General features: G+C 44.8%; 1 protein-coding gene across 17 annotated transcripts in view; it reads left to right on the forward strand.

Moving 5' to 3' along the window:
- Nucleotides 1–26,269, forward strand: part of MYT1L (myelin transcription factor 1 like) — a 351,165-nt gene that overhangs the window by 37,963 nt on the left and 286,933 nt on the right. For all 17 annotated transcript variants that reach the window (XM_053924170.1, XM_053924160.1, XM_053924168.1 and 14 more), the window contains exon 2: nt 2,130–2,223. The gene's annotated coding sequence lies outside the window, so the exon portion shown is untranslated. The remainder of the gene's footprint in view (nt 1–2,129; nt 2,224–26,269) is intronic.

The following is a 26,269-nucleotide window of genomic DNA, read 5'->3' on the forward strand; positions in this document are numbered from 1 at the left end:
TCTAACTCTCCATAACCCTCATTTTACAAATGAGAAAGTTACCCTGTAGTTTTGAAATCCTACCATTTTTTTCATATGCAGTGATTAGATTATTTACATTTTAGAATAAAAGAAAAAGATTGGGTCTGGCCCCTGCTAGTTAAATGTTTCTTTAAATCACTTGCTTTTGAGTATCTGTGCAGATCGTCAGCCCAGTGTTTTGCCTAAGAGCCGGGATGAAAATGAAAGCAATGGCGGTTTTAGGTGAGATCAGTGTGCATGCGAGCTCACACACACACACACACACACACACACACACACACACAGATTGATATCCGTAACTGTCTTTCCTGTATGATTACATGAGCATCAGTCTTCTCTCTGTGCCGTAAACTTCTCTTTTTCGCAGTGCAGTGGACAGTAGAGCTCAGCAAAATTGTTTTTGACACCAAGGCTGTTCTTCTGATTAACCACTTCCCTCTCTGCCCTCAGTATCTCACGCTCCCCACTCCCCCTGCCCCCATTCTGCAGGTAACCACTCCCCGTAAGGGAGAAAAGGCCAGGCTGTAGGGGTCCTGCCACAGCTCCTGGAGCCAGCATGGAGACGCTTCGTTTGCTGTGTCAGTGTCACTGCCGATGGCTTCGCCTGCTCTGCCCATGCACAGGGAACCATTTGGGCCACTTAAAACATTAAGGCCTTAATTTTTGACTTGTAATAGGCAAGCACACTCTAACCCAAGAAGAAACTAGATTTACTGTCACTTTCAGTTTATAAAGTAAGATTCCAAGGCCTGAAATTCTCATAAATATCTTCTAATGGGTTCTTTGTTTTATTTTCCCCATTTATTAGAAATCATCAGAAACTTGATATCAACATTATGTTTTTCAAAGTGTACATATATTTGATTTGATTTTGAAAGGTCTAAAATGGTCCCCACATTTTAGTAATGGTTCTATTGTCCTGGAACAGTCATTGATTCTATCTGCAAAAGGGTGTATTTCTGCATGTGAACCAGAGCAGGTTCCCAAATGCTAGATGTTTTCTTTGAAAACAATGCAGGACCCAGGGTTTAAATGTTGGATTGAGGGTCTGAGAACTTGGAGGGCAGTCTGCAGACATAGGAAGAACTCCAGAATCAGAGAGAGCTGGTCTGAGTCCTGCTAACCATGGTCTAGCTGTGTGTTTCAGTGAGCTTCCTAACATCTCGGTCCGATATAACATGAGAATTATATTTCCTGTCTTTGAGGATTAAATGAGAAAATGGGCCCACGGTATCTAATAGAGTCTGGCTTTTCAGATGTTCAGTAATGGTAGTTATTATTTGTGGTGTTCTCAGTCTGAAAATGCTTACTCTTGTCACTATCCTCACCCAAAATAGAAAGTGTGACTCTGGGCAGGCAGTGAAGACCCAAGGAGAGAGGGCATTCCAGGTAGAGGGAAGGAATATATGCACAGTGGAAAGCATAGAATTTCATGTTTCATTTTTCCTCCCACAGAACTGCTAAAATTGGAATGAATATGGTTGGTGGTTAGACAGAGTTGAACTTGTGTTCCAAAGGAATTCTTTCCCTTTTCTTCAATTACCCCAGTCTCTCCTGTAAACCTAGAAAATAGGAAATATCAGAAGCTTCTCCCCTTCCCCTTCCCATCTTTCTTCCTTAGTCCTGATCTGGCCCTAGGGAAGCAGTCTGACTTTGAGGTCCTCCTTTGACTCTGCAGGCAGAGCTGGGATTGATTCTGGAGTGCTCGCCTGCAGTCCGAACCTTCTGTTGACAGCAGTGATGGCTGCCTGACAAACAGGCAGTGTCTCTGGGCATTTGCGCCCCCTCCGACTCGTCTCCTTTTGTGGGTGGTCTTTGTAGGCCAGAGACCTAGGGACTGACTCAACTTTCACACATCTGACCTTGTTCTGTAATTTTTATCAAAGGACAGACTTTTATTTCAAAAGCACTACGGCTTTGAGGAGACACAATAGGGGTGTAGCTCCAGGACTGTTCCTCAGCTGAAATGCAGTGTGGGCAGTGCCTGTGTGCACAGCCGCCACTGACTGAAGGAGCACAGCTCCTGTCGGGAAGCCAGCGGCTCCTGTTAGGTCAAGAGCATGCTCTCAGGTCCGCTAACCACACCTTCTGTCCTCTCTCATGTTCAGGGAGGCAGCTGCGGAGACCAAGGCCAGCGTGTGAGCAGAAGCCGTCTGGACATTTGTCTGACCCACGTTGACATCGGAGGAGTCCCAGAGTGTGGTATGTTAATACAGATGGGCTCGTGTTTACATTAGGACTGTAAAGGTTACCTGAAAACAGGTGGGGCTCAGGATGCTGGGATGCCTGATGTTCTTTTCTACCAGCTTTTCTTGTTTTTGATATTTAGGTGCTTCAATTTTACTTTATTGTGTAGTTGATTAAATATGTACATTAAGCTGATACATCGATTATGACTTTTTCTTATATCTTTACACTAGTGAGAACACTATATATAATCTCAATACTTCAGAAACAAACCAAATCAAGATGAGGCCTTTAAGCCTAAATCACATTTATATTTCTACACAGTGTTTTTAGCTTCTTTTTCATTCCTGATATTTATATGGTTCCTTACAGGTTTGAGGCTCTTCCACTCAGATTCTTTAATTGGGGCCTCATAAAAAGTCTAAAAACTAATTGGTGGGTAGTACCGAATGAGCCTTTGTACGGAACCCATGTATTCCGTCATTCCCTTTATCCATCAGCTGGAGAAAGGAGCCATCAGCTGAGTCCTATGACGGACTCAGAGCGTAGAGGGTCAGAAGTGACAGTTTTTGAAATCTGTCATTCTTTTGTAAAATTCCTCTTCGCTAATGGTCTATTCATGGAGAGGCAAATTGATAATCATGTTTAGCATGTGTCTGTGTTTGCTTTGTGTCAGGGCCACTTGGTGGGGCTTTCTGCTCATTACCTCTTCATTATCTTATCTCAGTGCACCCTTCAGAAGGCAGTGTCACTACCCCTCTATGGACATGAGGACCAGGGCTGCAGGAGAGGGACAACAGGCCCAGGTCACACTGATTTCAAAGAACTCACTGAGAACTGCAGTGCTTTTCCGACACCAGAGTTCTCTCTTTCCCTGGTGGCACATCGCAGGCGGTCATTTGTATCCCTTTTAAAATCTATCCGAGATGTAATTCCATTATTCTCCGACTCTGTTAACAAGTAGCATTACCTTGACCAGTGTGTTGGAGGCCTCTGTCCCCGTTTCGTGACCTCAAGGTACACACGTGACTTTTCTGGACCCCTGCTTTCTCTTCTAATGAGTGAGTAGGACTGGGAACTGGCACTCCCATACACAAGACAAATTTAGTCCTCATCAAGACTGAGAAATGGACCAATCACTTGGACCTAATATTCTCTATTTACTACAATTAAATTTTTAGCCCTCAATTAATTTTTAATTGAAAATTACACATTTTTTAGGCATTATCTCCTTTCTCTCCTTTACTTTCCAGTGGTAACATCATCAGAAACTTATCTCCTGAATGTTGTCATTCCCACTGATATTGAACTGCCAGAAAGATAGATTTTTTAACTTTAGTTTTATTTATATAATTAGCATATGTCCATTGTAGAAATATTAGAATGCATATGTATACACATAAAATAAAAAATTAAAACACTGTCATTAATGTTGGTTTAAAATTCTTCAGTTGTTTTCTTTGCACATATAATTTTAAATTAAGGTGGATTATACTGTACCTTTGTTCTTTATTCCTTTTTACTTTATGCATCATTCATATCTTTATCAATAGGTGCATTTCTGTAACATTTTTTACGGTAGACAGTATTCCACTTTATAGCTATGCAAAAACATATCTAAAAAATTCTCTATTGTAATTTTTCTCAGTTGAATTTTTAAATTTTTGCTTTATAAAAAAGGTTTTAATGATAAATATTTTACCTAAAACTTTTTACACTGATAATTATTTCCACAACATATAGTGCAGTACCCAAGTCAAAGAATATGTACATTTTAAGCCTTTTGAGAATTCTAATGCTTTCACAATGCTCCTCCACTCGTACGTCTTGTCATGTGACTGACTGTATGTCCTCCGTGACTCTAAACTTAGCAGTGTGAGGCCGGCCTGTCTTTCCATATATAACTTCCATGACTTTGACTTTAAGAGAAAGTAATCTCATAGTGTGAAGTTTAAAAGGTTAAAATTTTATTTCAGTACATACTATGAAAATTTTAAGAACTCATTTCCAAATCTTACACTTTGATTCACTTGTTCAGATATTACTTCAGCATATGAAGTACCTACTGTGTGTGAGACACCAAGCTAGACACTGTTGATATGTAATGAATAGGACATGGCCCATGATTTTGAGGTGTTCTTTCTTTAGCAAAAGAATCCCCACTTACGTTGAGTACTAGATATGTAGTATGAAAAGCATGTGACAAATTTTCTTTAAGAATATAATCTCATTATTAGCTACTTAACCCAGTGACTATGATTATTCTTGATGCCTAATCCTATTTCAAGATGCACGACCATCAGAGGAAGGTTGCATTGTGTTCATTCACTCTGCTGCACGGCAGAGGGTGCCCTCCGAACCCTCCTGCCCCCCCCAAACTGTGGTGAGGAGGGGTTTTGACTTCTTGAATATTTCCAGAAATGAGTAGTCCACCATGCACCAAGGCAGCCCATCCCATTGTTGTTTTGTGTTAATGGTCAAAATATTGCTCATAATATTTTTGAAGAAAAATTATGATTTTATATTATATACCAACTGTTTGTCATTTTAGCCTCTGGGGAGATTTAGAATGAGATCAGTTTGACTCACTCCAATTCAAGGGGTGTATTTTAAGAATCTGCTATCATCAGAAACTGTTCTAATGCTCAGGGCTAATTTCTGTTTCATACAACAGCATTCCAAATATTTGATAGTAGATATATTTTCCTCAATATATGAGTTAAATAACTTACCCTATTCAAGGTAATTAAACTGTTACTATACTAAGTCTGAAAGTTTCTATAAAGCGATGAATTCGACCTCAATTTTTGATAACGCTCATGGGCTACTTGGAGAGTTTTCCCCTGTTGACCATGAGGACAGAGATGCCCACCTGCTTTGCACAGATGCAAACAAAAGTCATTTGCCCCAAACTATTAGTAACCGCGACATGAGAAGCCTTTCCATGGTATGTGAATTTGGTATGAAAGATAAACCTGAAATGAAAATGGGGGAACCTAGGCTATCTGTCCCGAATCTGCCACTTTCAGCAAGTCACTGGATTTCGTAAGACCTTGGTTATTACTTCATCTGTAAAACGAAGGATCCAGTAATCTGCGGGCACCCTGACTTCAAATGGTAGGTCGGATTCTTGTATTTGGGCGTCTGGGTTCTGGATTACGTAGCTCTGGTGCACTCAGGTTGTGGGTGTGTTTTCTGGAAGGTTCCTTTCACACAGGCAGCATGTATGTGTGTGCCGCTGTAGTAGAACTGAGAGGCTGACAGCTCTCCACGGAGGGGAGCCCTGTTGTCCCACATCCAAGTGGAGAGAGCTGCAGAAGGAGGGCCGTTGGGTCAGCTCCGACTCCTGGTGACCTGGTGAATGAGAGACGTCCACAGTGTTCCGTCCTCACAGCCCTGCTTAGCTCCTGTAGACTCCTCATGAGGCCTCTTTTAAGGAGTCACCCCATCTCAGAACTGATCTCCCTCTCTTCCTGCTGCCTTCTGTTTTTTCCCAGCATTATTGTCTTTCCCAAAGAACCTGAAGTAGGAAGGCTTCCATTTTGTCATTTTGCTTCCAGAGACGGTTCAGGGTTACCATATTTTTTTGGGCTATAAGACTCACCCCCCCAAATTTGGGAGGAAAATGGGGGTGTGTCTTATAATCCGAATGTAGCTTACATTTATATTGGTGAAATATTATGTTATTTATGCTATTAAATATTTTACCACATTTTTTGCTTCAAAATTTTTTCCCCTGTTTTCCTTCTCTAAAACCTAGGTGCGTCTTATGGTCCAAAAAATACGGTAATTTGCTCCAGGACCCACTAGCTCATCTTTCTGGAGGTCCAGGTTTCCATAGAGCTCTCCTCTAACACCCTGTTGCAAATGAGTCATTATTTTCCTTATTACCATCTTCACTGTCCAACTTCATATCTGTGTGTAGTAAGTGAGAAGACAAGGGTGTGGATGGTCTTAGTCTTGGTCTCTAAGGACATATCTGGGCTCCGGGTGCTCTTCCCTGACTCTTCCACTGCTGCCCCCTGTACTCTACGTCATGCTGGAAGAGTCAGAGCCGAGTTCAAGTCCCCCGTTTGTAGCTGCCGACCTCTGGACTGCACTGTTGGCAGAGTGGGGGAGGGTGTGCCGTGAAAGACTTTCCTACTCCAAACTCCAAGGGAGTTTCTGGAACACTTGGTTATCGTAGAGGCAAATACTAACAGGGCAACTTAGCAAAAATATAGGAGCAACAGAAACACATTAATCCACGAACATTGTGAACTGTGCATGTGAGCACGAGTATTACATGCTTGGAACCCTTCTATGAAGAGAACCTTCTTAGAAAAACTAGTACTTTCTATTTTAGTTCACAAATGTGTTCAATTGTTCATGAATGTTGTCTTTTTAAATTTTGTGAATGGTTATATTTATTATTTCTTTATTTCACCCTTTCCTGATACTTGGTCTTATTACTTCTTATATATTATAGATTTCAGATTCCATAAAAATGACCTCTCATCCCCATTCCTGACTCGATGCTGCACGCTGGTCTCTGCTGCGTCAGTAGGTACACAGTGTAAGGACAGCCAGCTAACAGCAGCTTTCCACTGGGTCTTCACAGCTCCGACTTTCTGACTAGAAGGGAGGGAAAGAAAATGTCACTGCCTAGTGTCCCGTGCCTGCCAGTTTGAGGATACAAATAGAAAACTCTTGTGCACGTAGATCAGCCAAGGGATGTGTGACAAAGGCTTGCACTCCCCTCAGAGGTAACCAGCTCATAAACTTGGAGGTATAAGTAAATGCTCAGGGAAAGCAACCAGGCCATGGAGCAAGGTGCCAGTGGAAGTTTGGGGGAGAGTCTTTTTTTGGTAAGTGTATTTTATTGATTATGCTTACAGTTGTCCCGTTTTTTTTCTCTCCTGTATTCTCCTTTGCCCTGCACCACCCCTCCCTCCAGCGCTCCTGCCCTCCTTCATTCATGTCCATGGGTTGTACGTGTAAGTTCTTTGGCTTCTCTATTTCCTCTATTGTTCTTACCCTCCCCCTGTCTATTTTGTGCCTACCATTTAGGCTTCCTATTCCCTGTACCTTTTCCCCCATTATCCCTGCTCCCCCTCCCCACTGATAACCCCACAGATCTCCATTTCTGTGATTCTTTTCCTGTTTGAGTTGTTGGCCTACTTTGTTTTTGTTTTTTTAGGTTCAGACTTTGATAGCTGTGACTTTATTGTTGTTTTACTGTTCATAGTACTGATCTTCTTCTTTTTCTTAAATGAGTCCCTTTAACATTTCATATAATAAGGGCTTAGTGATGATGAACTCCTTTAACTTGACCTTGTCTGGGAAGCACTTTATCTGCCCTTCCATTCTAAAGGATAGCTTTGCTGGGTAGAGTAATTTTGGATGTAGGTCCTTGCCTTTCATGACTTGGAATACTTCTTTCCAGCCCCTTCTTGCCTGCAAGGTCTCTTTGGAGAAATCACTGAGAGTCTTATGGAAACTCCTTTGTAGGTAACTGCCTCCTTTTCTCTTGCTGCTTCTAAGATTCTCTCCTTCTCTTTAATCTTGGGCAATGTCATTATGATGTGCCTTGGTGTGTTCCTCCTTGGGTCCAACTTCTTTGGGACTCTCTGAGCTTCCTGGACTTCCTGGAAGTCTATTTCCTTACCCAGATTGGAGAAGTTCCCCTTCATTATTTTTTCAAATTAGTTTTCCATTTCTTGCTCTTCTTCTTCTCCTTCTGGCACCCTTATGATTCGAATGTTGGAATGGTTAAAGTTGTCCTGGAGGTTCCTCAGCCTCTCCTCTTCTTTTTTGAATTCGTGTTTCTTCATTCTGTTCTGGTTGAATGTGTATTTTTCCCTTTTGTTTCAAATTGTTGATTTGAGTCCCGGTTTCCTTCCCTTCACTCTTGGTTTCTTGCATATTTTTGCTTTATTTCACTTTGTATAGCCTTCCCTTCTTCCTTTATCTTGTTGCCATACTCAGTCATTTCTGTGAGCATCCTGATTACCAGTATTTTGAACTCTGCCTCTGATAGGTTGGCTATCTCCTCAATAGGTTGGCTATCTCCGTGTCGCTTAGTTCTTTTTCTGGAGTTTTCATCTGTTCTTTCATTTCAGCCACGTTTCTTTGTCTTGGCGCATGTGTTACTTTGTAAGGGGTAGAACCTTAGGTATTCACCAGGGTGGGGCAACCCACTTTGCTGCTTGTGGCACTGTATGTGGGGGAGGGGTCAGAGAGGGAACAATGCTGTTTGCTCGGCTCTGGCCCTGCTTTCAGTCACTTCCCCCACTGCCTGCAAACAAATTGGGCCCTCCTGGTGCTGATTCTGGGGTGGGTGGGTTTGTGCACACTCTAGGACCCCATGGGTCTCTCCAGTGAACTCTCCTGTGAGGCTGGGAGTTTCTCCTGCTGCCACAACCCCCACAGGTGTTTACAGCCAGAGGTTTGAGGCTTTATTTCCCTGCACTGGGACCCTGGGTTGCACAGTCTGTCTCATTCCCCAGTTGTTTCTCTCGGTTTATCCATACTCAAATGTGGGACCACTCGGGCTGTGAGTTGCTGCCTCACCCGCTCAGTCTGCCAGCTACCCCCTTTTCTGTGAGTCCTCTCCCCTACTCAGCTGCCTGTCTCCATCCCTCCTACCAGTCTGAATGAATGTTTCTTCTTTAACTCCTTGGTTGTTGGACTTCCATACAGTTTGACTTTCTGGCAGTTCTGGTTGTTTTTTGTTTTTAAATTTGTTGTTGTCCTTCTTTTGGTTGTGCGAGGAGGCAAAATGTATCTACCTATGCCTCCATCTTGGCCTGAAGTCCAAGATAGCACAGTTTGAGGAAGTCTTCCTGTTTCCCTCTCTCCCTCCTCCTCTCCCCTGCCTCTCTCTCCTGCTGCTGCTTGTATGTAAATGCTCAATCATGACAATAATAAGTGAGTTTTGATATGGAAGAGGTATTATTTTTCTCCACACTTTAGACAGACGCTCCATTCAGGAATAGCCATGAAATATAGGGAAAGTAAATGCCCATAGCCCTTATAGCATCTCAACCACAGCATGAAGGGAGTCTGTCTTCTGTGCCCAGACCAGAAACCCTACATAGTGGGACCTCCAGTGCCACAGCTGTCAAGATACCAAGAAATATTAAATGACTAGAGAGCCCTAGAAACAAAGATCTACTCTGAAGACAGCTTCCTTTATCTCAGCAATCATTTATAAGCAGCTGGGGTCAAAGATGGCAGGTGGGGTGATCAGAACTGTTTCCTTCAGCTGGCACCTAAGTCACAGTAATGCTGGGCGTCAGGGATGCGGAACTCAGTGATGGCCTCTGGGGAACCAGGCGTGCCAGTGAGTGGCAGGCCCAGCTCCATGGCTCCCACAGCTGGGTAAGGAGTCATAGGGACAAGAGCAGGCCTGGGGCATGTGATTAGATTAAGAACAGGAATGATGTCCTCTGGCATTAGTAAGGTCCTAGCTGGTGTACATCTTCCTTCTGCATGACCTGGTTCTCTGCCTCAAGGTGGCACTTTACCCTTTAACTTTCTCCCGCCATCATTCAGTGTTTCCCTTTACATGGAACTCAGCTATTCAGATACGGCCAAAAAACCATTTCATTGGCGTACAGGTTGAGCCCTTACACATTAGAATTTTAAGTATCAACTACATGGCATTAAGGAATTAGTGTTAATTTTTTGGGTTTGTGATAGTATCACAGCTCTCTAAAAACAAAGTTATAATTTAGACATGCGTGCTGAAAGATTTCTAGATAAAATTATGATTTTTGGACCACCCTTCAAAATAATGTAGAAGAAATTATTGGATGGCAGTATAGCTGAAATGACGTTGGCCAAATGTAACTGGTTGGTGGGTGAATGGGATTTGTTATACTCTTCTCTATAGTTTTATATTCGTTTAACATTTTCCACATTAAAATTTCTCAATAAATGGGAAGTTGCATAACATGGTAATGAAGAGGCAGTTCTAACACCAGACTTGTGGGAATAATTCAACCTCTTACTTCTGAAAACTGGGGTACAGTTCCTCTCTGTGCCTTGGTTTCCCCATCTGTAAAATGTGGATGATAAGTGTGGACTCCTTAGGGTCCTTGTGGAATTGGCATGAGTTGTCACGTGAACCACCAGGAGGAGCACCTCATGCATAGCAGAGCCCTGATGTATGGTCACTCTCATTAACTTCTACAGAGGTGAATTTTTTTTAACCTTCACCTGAGGACATGTTTATTGATTTTAGAGAGACAGGAGGTGGGGGAGAGAGACAGAGAAACAGCAATTGGCTGCCTCCTGTACACACATTGACTGGGGATCAAACCCACAGCCTAGTTATGTGCCCTGACTGGGAATTGAACCCACAGTGTTCTGGTGTATGGGATGATGCTCCAACCAACTGGGCCACCTGGCCAGGGCTAGAGGTGGGAGTTTGCATTTATTTTCTACTTGGAATTTCTTATATAAGCAGTTGCTTGTAGAAAAAGTCCTTAATATTGTATATGAAAAGCATTTTGGAATTAATAGTTATTTATCTTTTCTCTTTAAAAATCAAAAGTAGAATTAATTTAATAAATAGTGGCTTTTGTGACTTGGTAACATTGAATGTATTTCTAAAGGTATTTAAAGAAATGGTATAAATTTGGCTTTCAAAACTTGCTAAGAATATTTTTCTTCAAACCAGTATAGCTTAATAGATTATACAGATTAGCCACAACACTTACCATATCTTGAGTATTTCATTGCTTTTTCTTTCTATTTCTTTTGAAAAGAGTAAATAACTGCATTTTTTTCTATAAAGACAATTTTCGAATAGCCACTTATAGTCTACCCTTACATAACACTTGAGAGGTAGTAACTTTACAGTTTCATAATTAATCCTACAGTGCTCTCTTTTCCACATTATTTAAATCCTAGCTGTCCTAAGAAAGGAATCAATATTGGGAATTTGGACAACTGTCTTTTCTGAAGAAGACAGTTTTGCTGATAAAGGTTTTAGAAGCATGAAAGTATATAGAAGAGTCGCTGTTCATTATTTTCTCCATTCTCGCCATCTTTTCTGTATGTGAGATCTGTTTTTTAATTTCCTCCCATTTGGGATTATGTGTATAACCTGTGGGAGTCCAGTCCTCACTTCAGTTGGTGAAAAGGGACTGAAGTGTTCCCACTGGTTTATGTTTTGAACAACTGTCTCATACAGATCACTGTACCAGCAGAGGAAGGCTGAGGAGATGAGCAGAGACCAAGCATTCAGGAGGTTCATCAAGGCTCAGCAAGTGAGACCAGGGCAGACAGGACAGCGAATGCTTGGTGCCATTCACAGGTGCTCGAGGAGCTCCTGGGAAGGGGTGTCATTTTGATGGGCAGAGCTGGGAGGGTTTCTTCCAAGGATATGGATTAAATGGGCTTGGGAGTCTGCTGTGGAGGAAGGAAGTAGTCATGAAGAAGGGCGGGGGCCTCTGGAGTCCGAGGGCGGCGTGTGAACGTGCTCCGTGGGCCCAGCTGCGTGTGTGCCACTCTCAGATCATACACCAGGTGGCCTGCTGGCACTGTGGTCACATTTTCCTAACTTCAATTATAGACAAACCTTAATGAATAGAAATCTTCATTATTTTTAAGGGAAACCTGAAACATTTTGTCTTTCCTCGGCACGTAGATGCTGAACTCCTCCTACGTGTTGGACTGTGCTGTGTATGAAACCCCAGGCGTGGGTCCTGCAGCATTCACGTCCCAGAAGCACCCAGATGAGTGTCGCACACCTGAGACAGCAGAACCCACAGTGGGGGCGTGAGCTGTGAGCTGGCAGAGAGGGAGATCGGTTAGGGGTGGGGAGAAGCGTCCTTCCAGATTGTATGGAAGAACAAGGAGGGCTCTCCCCAGGCAGAGCACCTTCTCCTGCCTAGGGAACGAGAGGGACAGAGCACGATGCTCTGGGGATATGCTAATTATGTGTGGAAGGTAAGTGTGGAAAAATGGCCGAGAGGAGTGTGGAGGATGCGATCCCATGCTGAATTGTTTGGAATTTATCTTACTGGCAACAGGGAAGGGCATAAGTGTGTGAGTGGAGAGAATTCATGGGCCGATTGCAGTATGGAGGAGGTGGAAAAGGCCTCCCAGAGCAGTGTCTCGGTCTCCGTGGCGCCAGCTCCATGCAGCAGGAAGCACACTGGTCCGGCGGTCTGAGCCCACGTCTCATAGCTTGGTGGCCCCATGGGCATCGCTCACTGCGGCAGGCCCTGCTGTTCACATCCAAAACAGCTGGACCAGTGGGTGTCCCTGGTTTGGGGTTCTGGTGCTTGGAGCATCACACAGGCAGGAAATGAGCATCCTGGGACCAGAGACACCTCCCGGTGCAGGGTCGCAGAGTGTAGAATGTGGGTGGAAGAAATCTGCTTCCTTCTGTTTAGGTTGGAGATGGAATTCCCAAAGGGCATGGCTCCATCTACTTGATGTTCCCAAACACACAGTTCACCCTCACATCTCTGCTGTGTAATACACACACACCACTCACACAGATGTGCACTCACGTGCACGCACACATGTGCCGCACAACGCACACCTACGTATACATGCATGCACACACACCGCACAGACACGAATACACATAAACACACACTTACTATAATGCTGTCTTTAAATTCCCTTTCCAAACGAGTCTACCCAGTGGAACCCCAGTCACCCCTAAAGGCCAGGCTGAAATGGCCGCTCATGGTGACACCCCTCCAGTGCCCCCCGGTCACCACCCTGTGCCGATGCACTGCTGCCCTGCTGCTCTTCCACAGTACTTTGTACATTCCTGGGACAGTGCTGAACTGACTCATACTGCCATCAGCTTTCCTGGTCCCAGCCTCTCCCTTGGAGCATAGAGTGGGGACCCCAGCTCTCCAATGGGGGCTGGTGGCTGATGAAGTGACCCTGACCCAGCCAAGGGCTCTGGCTCAAGTGCCTGTTGACCTACTCTGTGATGTGTTCACACACAAAGATATTATTACATCAAACCCCAATCTCCTAGAACATAAATATGTACAATTTGGACCTACTAAAAGTAAAAGCTAATGGTTTTCACATTTTAAGAGTGATTAAAAGTGCTCCTTTTCCTGATTCTCTCAAAATTTTTTGGAAGAAAATTTAGTTTATGTGGTAATTAAATGCTGACATTTAAGCACTTTGAGTGAAGGTGTCCTCCCTTCCATTTCCCTGCATGCAAAGGGACCACAGTGGGCCTGAAGGTGCCCCTCACTTTCACCTGGGGCAGGTTGCAGGCCAGCATGCTTGCTGCCAGCCCTGCTCGTACTGTGGGTGGCTTCCTGCCTCCTCCAGAAACTGATTCTGGATGCAGGGTGCCAGAAAAAGAACTGAGTCTTAGGAGGAAATGGACACCTTTCCAGGTGAAAACTGGAGTCTTTCTGGCAAGGTGCACTGACGTTTCTACATGATAAACTAGCCCCACGTTTTGTGGGAATATGTACAATAGGGTCGGGATGATCTCTGGCAGTCCACTGTCCATATTGTTCTTTGTTGTCCCCAAACATTTTACTGATGAGCACTCACGTGTTCCTGTACTCTATGTGAAGTCCCTCTTCCCACTGTTCGTTTCCTTTCACTTAGTATTCGGCTTTCTCCTTAATGGCTGAATATTACCATTTTACGTTATTCATTCTTTTGGTTGAAAAAATTAGTGATTACAGTCATTCCAAGAACAGAGTAGGAAGTAAAACCGCTGCCTTTACAGAGGTACATCTCAGTGCGTGCACGTGTGGGAGGGCAGACAGCCAACAAGCAAACGGGTGGTCACGCACCGTAGTGGATGGGGATGAGTCTGCGAAGCATACGGAAGCAGGGAAGAGGGAAATTATGAGTTGGGGGTCAGGGAGTCAAGGCCAGTTGGTGGCTCAAGGCCAAGGTCAGAGAGAGTAGGAGAGTGGGCCTGCGGTGGGCATCTTGGCAGCAGTGTGCCGGGCAGGGAGGGGGTGCTGCAGAGGCCCTGAGGCAGGGCCATGGGGCCGGTCCCAGAGACAGTCTGGGGCCAGCAGTGGGAGCAGACCGATGGGAACGTGCATGTGACAAGAGCAAGGGCTTCAGCTTCCATGTGTGTGGATGGAAAGCTGCTAGAAAGTTATGGCACAGAGGTGACCTAACCAGATTGGCATTTTAAGAGGATCCCTCTGGTTGTGAGTAGAGAGGGGAGGCGATTGTGGGAAGGGAATTGAGCATGGAGGTTGTCACAGTCACATAAGCAAGGGATGGCTGTAATTCGGGTGGGGTGGCGATGGTGGAGACGGAACCGTGATTGGGAGCGACAGGATTTGCTGATTGAATGGGCAGGGAGGGTGAGAAAGACAGGCAACAAGGGTGACTTGAGGCTTTGAAGGGGTGTGGAAGTTGAGATGCCAGTGAGTACTGGATGGAGAAATCAAGTATGTAGCTGAACTTGCACTTCAGGGGAGCCACCAGTTCTAAAGATGAAAGTTGGTAATTATGGGGGTACAGGTGGCAGTGGAGTCCAAGGAGTGAGCTCACAGAGATAAGTGACCCGGAACCTGAGTAAGACCCTCCATGCCCAGGGTGTGAAGTGCCATAGCTCCCAGCAAAGGGGCCCTGCCAGGCAGCGTGGGGAATGGAGGGAAGGTCAAGGCAAGATGAGGAAAAAGGTTGTTGAATGCTGCAGGTGGCTGAATAGAGAGCACTGAGAATCCTCCCTGATGAGTCATGTCCAGGTCTTTGCCAGCCTGACCACAGCACTGATAGTAGGCTTGGGGCTACCTGGTGTGAGAGGACAGAAGGAGAAAGAGGATTTGGGGACAGTGAGTATGAGCAGCCTTGTGTAAGAGTTTTGCCATGTAGGTGGCAGGTAGCTGGGACAGAACTGGAGGTAGGTACAGACTCCAATGAGGTTTGCTGGCATTGCTCTTCTTTTTAAAGATAGGAAATGGCAGAGCCTGTGAGCATGAAGATGGGAAGGCTGCATAGTAGGGGAGAGAAGAACCCAGCCCACAGGCAGAGTGGTGGCCACAGAGAGAAGCAGCCATTGGCACCGTCAGGATGGAAGCCAGCCATAGGTGCGATTTCTCAGGGACCTGGGTGTCCACTGATTACCAGTAGTGAGTAGAGTGGAAGAGACGGGGGAGTTTTGAGGAAAGCGAGGACGGAACCTAGCAAGGGTGTGAGAGTTGAGAGACACTGAGTGTGTAGGAAGACCAGCACCTGGCCGTCCCAGGGAGAAGGGGCTTGAAAAGGATTTGATGAGAGTAGGAAAGAGAAATGGTGATAGGCGGGGCTTGGGGCGCTAGACACGGAGCCCATAGCAAGGATACAGCTATTGATGTGAATGAGGTCTCAGGTGTGCCCATGAAAGTATGTGACTGAGGAAGGGAGAGGAATGAGCACATTAGAGAAGCCAGGACCACAGGAGGTGGTTGCACAGTCATAGAGGGAGAGCATGTGAGGGAGAGCCCAAAGATGCCTGCAGCAAAGGAGGCTGTGAGGAGGCCAGGCCTGAATGCACAGGGGCCAAAGATCTGGGCTTTATTTGCCTAAAGGAGAGATGCAATGACCTGGGAGCAGCAGACACATGCACACACATGCACATGGAAGCATGGGGTCTGTAAACAAGGCTTTCCCACCAGGCCTGCCACCATGGCTGCACTTCTCTACATCATTCTTATGGGAAGTAGGAAGGGAGGAAGAGCCATGGAATTCTTGGCATTGGTAAGAAATTTGTGTATTCTAATAGACATAATAAAGTCAGCAAAGTGACCAGGAAGGAAAGAGAAATGAAATGGGCCAAGCTTCAGCTGATTTTGAAAAGAGGAAGGTCGTTATTAGCGTGACACTCAGCGCCACAAAGTGCATGCTGTTCTGTCTCTGTGCCCTTTGAACTGGTCCAGTGGGCACACAGCCTTGAGTCCTGGTGGAGCTGGCAGGGGCTCAGGGCATCCAGAGGCCGTGCTGTATTTTCTTTATTAACTGCTCTGCTCGATTGCCTGTTGTCTGTAATGTCCCTTTATTGCTATACTTAAAGAATGCTTGCATGCAATGAGTGTCAATTAGGGAGATTGGTTATAATTTTTTCTCTGCTTGTTTGTCACCTTTTGGTCTGACCTCAGTGGACTGATCCATGATTAAATGACAGTTCTTTCCTTTCCTTTCCTCTTCATTGCATCCCTATGTCTGGCACAAGGCAGGGACTCAAATTTATGTTCAAAGGGGAAAAATAGCTGTATGTGAATACACAATGCACCATGCTAATAAATGAAGAAATGCGATGAAGCAAATACAGGAAGCTCTTGGTCTGGTTTCTAATGTAGATTGAAGGCCATAATGCCTTTGGAGGAATTGATAAAGGACTCTATGATTTGGAGGTAGCAAGAGAGAATTCGGGCTGAGAGAAGCAAAGAGGATCCAGTTCATGCAAGTGGTCCACTTGAGATTCCGCCTTCCTGACTGGAGGAAGGACATTTGGGCAGAAGGTACCACAGAGCATGATGGGGATTGGGAGTGCCAGAAACCACGAGGGTTGTTCATCCTGCCGAAATGTGGGGAGAGAGACCAGGGGAGAAGGGTGGTGGGTGTGTAGGACCAGCGTGCGGGGGCTGTGCATGCCAGGCTGAGCTGTAAGGACTCACACTGTAGTTGAGCACAGGCAGGCAGCTTGCAGGCAGATGCAGCTGCAGGTGATCCAAGTGGGAAGTAAGAGAGGAGTAAACAAAGAAACAGCTGGTGAAGGCAGTGACCGGAGACCTGCATGAAAACAAAGCATTCACATTCTTGATCTTGGTTAATCTGCACACCTGTTAAGAGATGGGAGCTTTTTTTCCCTCATTTTGTGGAACAAGGGGAGGCAGAGGGTGATCTGGGACTCTTTGTAGCCCACCCAAATTGGGGTAAGTGTAGAGGTGAGGATGCAAGATGAGAAACGTCCATGGCCACTTGGTATCCATGTGACATTCAAGTGCATGATCCCTTTCCTGGTTAACAGTGACAGAGAAATTGATTATTTGGATTTGAGAAAATAAAATTCTTCCATTCAGAGTAGGCATATACATGAATCAAGTGTATATGGCATTTTGGGAATTTGAAAAATGACCTCATTTGAAACTACATTTCATAAATCTGTTTCTAACATCTTGGAATTTCTGTCTGCTATCCCTCAAATCTTACCCTCATTAATATTAATTAGAAGGCTAAATTTTAAATGATGGTCCAGGTCACATATTCAGAGCAAGTATTGGTTTTATAAATTTGAAGGGAACTGAAGGGGGTGGAAGTGCAACGGGCTGGTCCAAAGCCTCTGTCCTTGGTCCTTTTCTTACGTAGAGACTTGCTCTGCGGGTGGTGGTCCTTCCTTGGTTTCACCATCACCTTTACAGCTGACACTCAGGCTCCTGTCTGTAACTTACGGAAGGCCAGACAACTCACACTCACCCCTTTCTGGATGTTTCTGCCTAGACACCCGTGGGCACCTCCAGCTCAACACGTCCCAGCCACACTCAGCCTCACTCAGCCTCTTTCCAGCAAACCTCTGCTTTGGGTTGAGCTCAACTTGTTGAACTGCACGCAGACTGTTGGGTGCAGATCGTAGGGCCACTGTGGCTGCCTGGTGCCCTTCATGGCCACACACAAAGTCTGGCTCTTCTCTCTGAGGAGTTGCCCTGGGGCCCCTGCCCCCTTGTTTCTTGCAGTGTGGTCTGGTGTCACATGTGCTTTTTGTTTTCTTTTCCTAAAACTGAATGTAAAGCAGGCACTTTATGTCATCCTGTGGTTTCAAACCCAGCTGCCCTCTCCCTGTTCGGGGACCTGGGAAATCCATGTAACCTCTCGAGGAGTTTCAGTTTCTCCATCTGACATGATGAAAACGACAAGCGCGCAGGCTTCCCATAAAGATAACGAACGGTGTGAGACAAAGCCCCTAGCAGGCGTCTCTGCACTCAGTGAGGGCCAACTGATGGAAGTGAGGAGCAGCCATGTAATTACTGTGTAGGTGTTGCTCCCGACTTTATCCTTCGCAAAGCAACCTCCCCGGGCATCACCTGTACCTGGGCAGTCTCTGTTCTTCTGTCATTACCTGCATACCTTTCCTTCATTTCTTTTTTGGTTCACGATCTCCCCAACCTGGATTACTGTTCTTCATGGTGGTAGGACGAGGTCTTACCTGTCCTTCGGGCACTCTTCCTGTGCTATTTTCTTCTCCCTGCTGTGCTCCCAATTCCAGTCCCTGCGCCTGCACCATCTTAAAAGTCCTGTCTGTACGTCTTGGCCACGGGAGCGTTTAGCATGCAGAGCTGAGGTTCAGTGTCCTGTCCCCTCGCCCACGCCACTCCAGCAGTGTTCTTACTGCTGCACCTTTGGGTTCCAGATGTAACCCAGCAAAGCCTTGTAGGGTGTTAGGTGCTGTCATCGTTACCTCACATGTGGTATAAATATTGAGGTCCTAACCTCTGAAAGCGCCCAGAACTCCTGATGGAGGTGCCATTGGCTTTCATTTTCCTGGGGAGAGTTATTCCCATGGGGAGCAGTGTCACATTCTAGAAAAAGCACAGGCTCAGATAAATCTGAGTTTCAAGCCTTGCTCTGCCACATATTAACTCTGTGAGCTTTGTCAAATTATATGACTTTCCTGAGAATCCCTTTATTAATCTATAAAGCGGTCATAATACTAGTACCTGCCTGCAGAGCTGCTGTGAAGATTAAATGAGATGCCGCTTGTAAAGCTCTTAAAATGATTCCCGAAACATAATAAGGTTGTTCAGGGCTGGGCTGAGCTGTTGGTCACTCAGCATGTGAAGCTCTCATCAGACCCCAGCAAATATTCAATACATGCCTGGAGCTATGCCCCCTGTTTCTGTCACCCAACTAAGTCAGACCCACCACCCAGTCTTTCTTAGGGTGCTTCACACACCACTCTTGTGCATCAGCTTAGGGCTCTTCATTGTCTTTGGCAGTGCTTCATTCAGGGCTTGTATCCCACCTGTCAGCATCCTTCTCCACCTTTTCATCATCGTCACTGTCTGAAGGTAAATGCAGTGACTGCTTTCTCTCCATGTTTTAGGATTATTAGACTTAACCTTCACCACACCCATGGAGGTGTACGCCCTTCCTACCAACAGTCTACGGAGAAGGCAACTTTGCCAGAAAGGTGTGTCACTGGCTCATGGCCATGCAGGTGCCGTAGCGTTCTCCTGGATGGTTCCTCATCAGAGGCCGACGTGCACTGTCTGAGGTTATCTAGGGCCTGTCTGGGTCCCCCTGATGGTCCACTGTGCTTGCTGTGCACTGGCACAGGTGCCGCCTTGGAGGCTGCTGGCCGTGCCTCTCTGAGCCCAAGGACTTGTCCCACTGCATTTGGGGAGGCTCGGGCACGCTGCGTGTCTCACTGATGTGATCTCATCTTGGAACTCTGATGGCAGCTCGAAAGGGTGGGAGCATGGTTTCCATTGTCAAACACAGAAACCGGGTTTTAGGTGTGCAAGGTTTTATAGCCATTAAATGATAGAGTGGGAATTTGAACCCCAGTCCGACTGCTTCCAAATGTCATACTTTTGCTTATTATCTCTTTTTCTAGTTTGTGTTCCCTTTAGCATTTGTTCTGGTATCTTGCACATCAGAAATGCTGTTAAGGAAGGGTGCCAGGCTGATCTGGGTTCCCTGGGTTTGCTGTGGATAGTCCTCTGTGCTCTCATCAAGGACAGCTTGGTTTCTTCTCTAGAGGTCTCAGGAGTCGCTAGCACATGAACTCAGTGGCAGCGCCGACCTTTCAGTAACACTCAAGGCCTGGCTTCACCGCACCGTCCTGGCACCCCCACTCCTGTAAAGCTCCTGGAGGTGTGCTCTCAGCAGACATGAGCCGTTTGTGCAGGGAAATGACACGGTGGCCCTTTTGGTCACGGGTCAGTGTTGCAGGGAAAATGGAGTTAAGTCCATGGAAATCACCCACAACAGAAGTAATGCATTGTCTCCTCAGCAGATTAGTATTACTGGGTTATATGAGCACAGGACTATGGCCCTATATACAGTAGTATACAGAGAGGTTTGGGGAAGGTGGAATTGAAGGGCTCAGAGCGTAGGATTTCTATTGATGCCACAATGTGGTGTGTGGATCTCAACAAAGAAGGTGTCAGACCCTGGGCGTGAGGGCTGGGCTCCAGGCCGTGCTGCAGAAAGTGGGCAGCAGACATGGGTCTCTATGCTGATTCACCAGGAGGGTATATGCCTTGCTACTTAGGCTGCTTGAGTCCAAGACCTGGAGACATGGAATGAGCACACAGTGACAGCAGGCCAGCGCCTGAATCCAGATACTTCACTGGAACGAGCTTGAGCCTCTGAGTCACGTCCCGATTCAAATCCTGACCCTGTGCCTGCAGGCCAGGGGGTCTCTGGCCAAGCAGGTTCAACTTCCTGAACCCAGTTTTTTTCAAGTAAGAGACAAGGATATAAGATGCATAAAATTGTTGCCAGGATTAAATTATATGGGGTGCACATGATGCGTAGCATTATGCCTGTCACACAGCAAGCACATACAAATTCTATCCCCTCTGACATGTAACTCCTGGAAATCAGGAACATTCGAGATCTCAGGGTCAGGGATCAAATTAAAGGGTGGAGGGGTCTGTCCTATGCCACGCACCAGACTCTGGGATATGCACTGCTCTCCGCTGTAGGTAAAGCACAGGGAGGGAGGCAACAGTCAGTCCTGGTCCTGAGTTTTGTTAGACTAACACAGCGAGGTACTTAATATCTGTGTGCACAGGGCCTCCTGGAAATTCAGTGCACACCATGTACACCAGTTCATCTGCACCACAGAGATCATGCAGTGATCTGTGTCTCGTGGGGAGACTCCCAGCATCTCGAAGCATGTGCTGGGATAGGGTTTGCATGACCCCTTCTTCCTGGGAGCTGTAGAAGGACACGGTGAGGTCTCAGCTAGGACTGGGTACATGGTCTAGGCTGCAGCCAGAGGCAGTAGGGTTTGCTTCTCTCCCATTTCAATGTGTAATAAACATACTATTTTCTTAAATACTAGAAGAGGGGCTATTTATGGAAACAGTAAGCAGTTAATTGAAAAAAGGAGTTACATTTGGACATCCAGGGAAGAATTAAATTTAACTGCCGTCTCCAAAGGCAGCAGTGGTTCTCATTTAAAAGTTCTAAGTTTCTCTGTGTTCTATGTTTGAAAATTTATCTGTGCTTTTTATCTTGCCTTTTGAGAAAAAATTATTTTCTTAGTGCTATTTTTCTCAATTGAGGAGATTATTTATTACTTATGATGTATGTACATATTTGCACCTGCCACATAGGTAGGACATGAAAATCTTTTCCAATTCACTGAAATAAAAACACTTCTGCCCAGAACATAATCCATAAAGGGAAAAAGTGCTGTGTATTAAAAAAAAAAGTGTCTTTAGTTAGATTCAGTGAGAAATTATTTGGTCATTGGTTGGCTGGAAAAATTCATATCAGCAGCAAAGACGATCAGATCAAATGTTACAGTTGCAACTGTCACAAATATTAATGAAAAGTTTTATTTGTCAGGATATTAAAACAAAATTAGAAAGTCTATAAAGAATTTCAGAAGATTGGGGTGTGGGAGATACATGAATCACTGGAGCCATTCATTCATTATGTTGCCCCAAAGATAATTTGTCCTGTCTTCCTTTTTTCATTCCTCCCACCACAAAAGTTTTATTCAGTGCCTGTGATGTGCTAAACACTGTTTTAGGTGTTAGAATCCAAGTGAAAGCAACCAAAAAACAGATTGCAGAGCCCACAGCCCTGCAGCTGTGGCTGAAGAAGGACCTGACCCTGCTGCCACATTGAGGTGACCCCAAGGTGCCATGTAGTCCTGGTACTCAAAGCCGCCCTTTAAGGGAAGCAGTCCTGGTTGGGCTATGAGACAGTGTAGTTGAATTTAACCCATTTCAATTTGCTTCCATATGAATTTTTTAAATTTATTTTTACTCTGTTAAGGAATGAAGCGTGTTCTCAGTGCATGATCTCTTTTCTGGTTGGCTCAGGAAAGATCATGGTAATATATTTCCTGAAGAGGTTAATAAAACCTCATCTTGCCAGAAGTGTGCCATGATCAAGCCATTTCCTAAAGCTTTAGTGGTTTTAAAGATCTGCATGACTCAGCTGTTTTTTGTCTGTAGGTGTTGTGCTGCTGTTTGCACAGCTCTCGTGTATTTATTTTTACTTTGTTTCTACCATAAACATGCTGTGTGTGTACCTAAGTCTGCCGACTGCCTAATTGGCCAGATCTGTAGCCCCTTCTCAGCCAATGCCCTACTGATAACAGTTTGAGGACTTGCAGTGGGAGGTGACTCCATTTCACCCTGAACTAGGAGAGAGGACTAAATGTGGTGGGTCTTCCAGGCACTTGGTAATTACCTTTTCTGTTCCATTCAAATAACGTTTCTATTTAACACTAGGAGATGACATAGTTATATTCCTAACTCATGATATTTCTTCGTCATTTCAGATTTGTCTAGAAGACTGTAATTAGATTTATAATGAATATAAACAAAAATATCAAAAGGCAAATTTGTATAAGTGCATTATAAATACAGTTTTCTGTTTTGATTTTATGATATCTAAGAACAATGAAACAACAAATTGCAAAGAGCCATGTTAAGAAATAAAACCTGAAAACTAAAACAACAATTGGAGATCTATGTTTTGGAAAGACAGACAAACAAACAAAAAACCTAGCTTAGAAGAAGGGCAATATAGTGAGTCAGTGGAACAATGCAAATAGTGACTAGCCAGGAGTTCCTGAGGTAGGATTTCATAATGTTCAGTTTGTCTGTGTAGCCTTAATCCATGGAGCAGAGAAGCAAAATTAATTCTTAGAGCAATAGGCTGAAATTTTAGCAAGGAGCGTTGTAACCAGGTATCAAGGAAAGGCTCCTCAGAGTAGTGCATGTTAGAACTTGGCAGAGTTTCCCAAGGGAAAGAGGCAAGTGTTGTCCCAGAAGATGTTAAAGTGGCACAACAAGCAGAACAAATCTTCCTTCTCACTGGATCCAGGGAAGGGTCTGGTGATGATCTTTCCGGTCCTGCAGGTGCTCTGCGGGCAGCCATGCCACCTAGAAGGGAGCGTGTTCTCCTGCTCATAGGGAAGAATGAAAAGGGGGAAAGCCCAGAGGCATTTTTGGGGGAAACTTAAATCATATTTTGGATAAAGTATAAAAAATTCTACAGCAAATTAAGTTTCTGTAAGATAAAAAGGTATAGGATAGAAGAAAGAATTCTGGAGTACTTTCACCAGGATACAGAGGACTTAGGCTGGAGTGTAAGATTATTCTGTTATCAGTCACTAGAAATTAGAAACATAACTGATTCTGGAAGTTGGGACATAATAATGTTATGCTCATAGCATTCAGTTTCTGGTTAGAAGTTAACAACTTTGATGAAACCTACCATTTTCATTTGAGATATAGTAGCACACACTGAAGTCTGTATATGTTTTTAGAATTTCAGTGTTTCACCTACAAGCTTGGTCTCATTCAGTCCTCGTGGAGTTTTTGTGAAATGTTATAACTTGAATGCCATTTTGTTGGTGGTCAGTGATGCACAGAGCTAGACAGCAGTTTACCAGACTACGTGTCAGTCAAGGAGTCAGGTGTGAGCCCTAATTATTATAATTATAAATCCTGTTCTTTTCTGTGGTGGAGTCTCCTGAGAGCTAAGTAGTTTTGAAGATGCTCAGGGAAGAAGTAGACATGGTAACTGACTGAGGAGTGAGGCCGTGCTCATGATGGGCTGTGGGTGGTGGAATGCAGCCTTGGGTGGGCTCACTGGCCTTTACCTTGACACGTCTCCGTGTTTTATGAGTCTCACAGCTGCAGAACATACCAGGGAGCAGAGCCATGGCTGTGCCATGAATTAATGTACTTTTGGTACAAGAAATGGTGTTCACCACTTGTGAACACTTCGCTGGCCCGCTTTTCCACGTCCAGGCTATTGCTACTTGTAGCCCAGAAGATCGACAGTGTCCTGTCTGTGACTGGCACGTGCATCACGGTGCTCTGGGGAGGACTGTCCTGGACTTGCTTTAATTGACAGTGGCCATTTTTGTATGACCATGGGTATCATCAAAGTGAATGTCATGTCACGGTTGGTATTTACACGTGTGTGTGTTACAAATAGCTGAAAAATAGAAAACTGACCCAACCTTAGTTCCGCATATTTTTATGCCTGATTGATATTTTTAGAAATTAAAATTTTTAAAATCTTTTGAATATTCTGGGAATATTCAATAATGAAATGGGAACTGATTTTATTATTGACTCCAAAGTAATTTGAGTCTCCAGTGGAAACAGCGGGGTTCTTTTCTTTTCACATTCCTTTCCTTTCTACACTCCCCCTGAGTGCCCAGGTGCCCTTTGCCAGAACAGAAGACAGATATGTGAGGGGACTCCTGGCTACATGGAAAGACAGGACTTGTGCTTAACAATAATTAACCCCCGATATACCCTCTGGATATACTGCATTACATGGGCTAAGTAACAACAGGTGAGTGTGGGGAATTTGGGGGGAGAAGTCACCATGTAATAGAGCAGTCTGGGGGGCTTCAGGAAGAGGAGATACAGGACAGGCCATAAATGAAGGGCAGCAGAGACAAGACCACCTTTGTTCAGGAGAATAAAGCATTTAAATTCCATTAGAAATTTCTGTAAAATTCTCTCTCTTCTTAGACATTTCCCTTTGATCTTTTATTATTGATCAATTGTTTACATCTTTTAAGTCACCTCAGATCTTTCCTGGAAGTAGAAAGGTTAGAAAGCATAATGATAATAAAGAGAGTTAAGTTGGAAATGTAGAAGTAGGAAAGGGTGTGGCATATGTAGACCAGGGTAGAGGAAAGGAAAAGGTGTATTGATCATGTCCTGAGAGCTGGAGGCTGGGGACCAGGAGGAAGAGAGGAGAATGCTGGGGGAGCCAGGGCCGGCCAAGCCAGTGGGCGGCAATTTCCTTGGGCAGAAGGAGGAAGCTGTGATTTTTGTAATGGCAACTAAACTTTGTTAAGTAAAAGTAACACAAGAGATGCCAGTGAGCATTTTCACTAGTAAACAGTAAGGATTCTCATCCTGCAGTATTACTTTATAATCCTGTATCTATCACTTCTGTGGGAGTTTAAGACAAAATAACCAAATAGTAATTGTTGACATTTATCGACTTAAGTGCCAGCAAATGCTCTTGGAAATATCTGTGTGTTGGTTCGTTTGATCCTCAGTCATGAGCACCATTGCAAGGACAGGAAACTGAGGGGTGGAGGCCCTGTGGTTGCACATAGCAGGGCCCCACAGCCCATCCTGGTCACTGGGGTGTGCATAAACACTGCGGGATGGAGGCGCTTCGCTGGATTGACTAAGCCTAATACAAAATCCCATGATCTGTTTGGTGCCTATGGACAAGTAGATGCAAAATCGTATTTGTGGGTCTAAACATCAGCAGTTGGTACCATAACATACGATTTGGGACATACACAATGCGCAGGTCTGTGAAGTAGCCACAGACGTGGTCTCCATTCCTCCTTATGTTCTTCTGTGCAGTTTGCCGTTTTGCTTATTTGTTGTGTATATGGTGTCGTGTTGTGTGTGCACAGTGTGTTGTATGTCTGAGTGCTGTATCTGGAAATTTGTCATACCTGAATGTCCACATCTGGACTGTAGAATCTTTTTACCTGAAGGAATGTTTAAGTAAAACTTAGGTGAATTGACTTGCAGCCTGAAATTAGGCAAATGTTAGGAGACTGTCGGTGGGAAGCAGTTTCACAGTCTGGCTGCTGCAAAGCTCCTGTTTCCTCCACATGAATGGGGCCACCTCCCCTCCTCAAGGTTTGGCCACTCTCACTCCCTTCTCTTCTGCTCTCCTGCGTGTTTCTGCATGTGCACTTTTTGGCAATGTTGTTTCACAAATGCATTCCCAGTATTTCCGTTTAATTGCATCCTTCTTTCCCCCATAGTGCACTAGCTGTGGCAGTGCTTTCAGTTGGTGACGCCGGGTAACACCATTATGGAAAGATTCCCCACTGTGTAACACTCAGATTTGACTACTATCCAGAAATTTCATATACTGACTC

Source organism: Desmodus rotundus, chromosome 5, assembly GCF_022682495.2.
Source record: "Desmodus rotundus isolate HL8 chromosome 5, HLdesRot8A.1, whole genome shotgun sequence".
Taxonomy (NCBI): domain Eukaryota; kingdom Metazoa; phylum Chordata; class Mammalia; order Chiroptera; family Phyllostomidae; genus Desmodus; species Desmodus rotundus.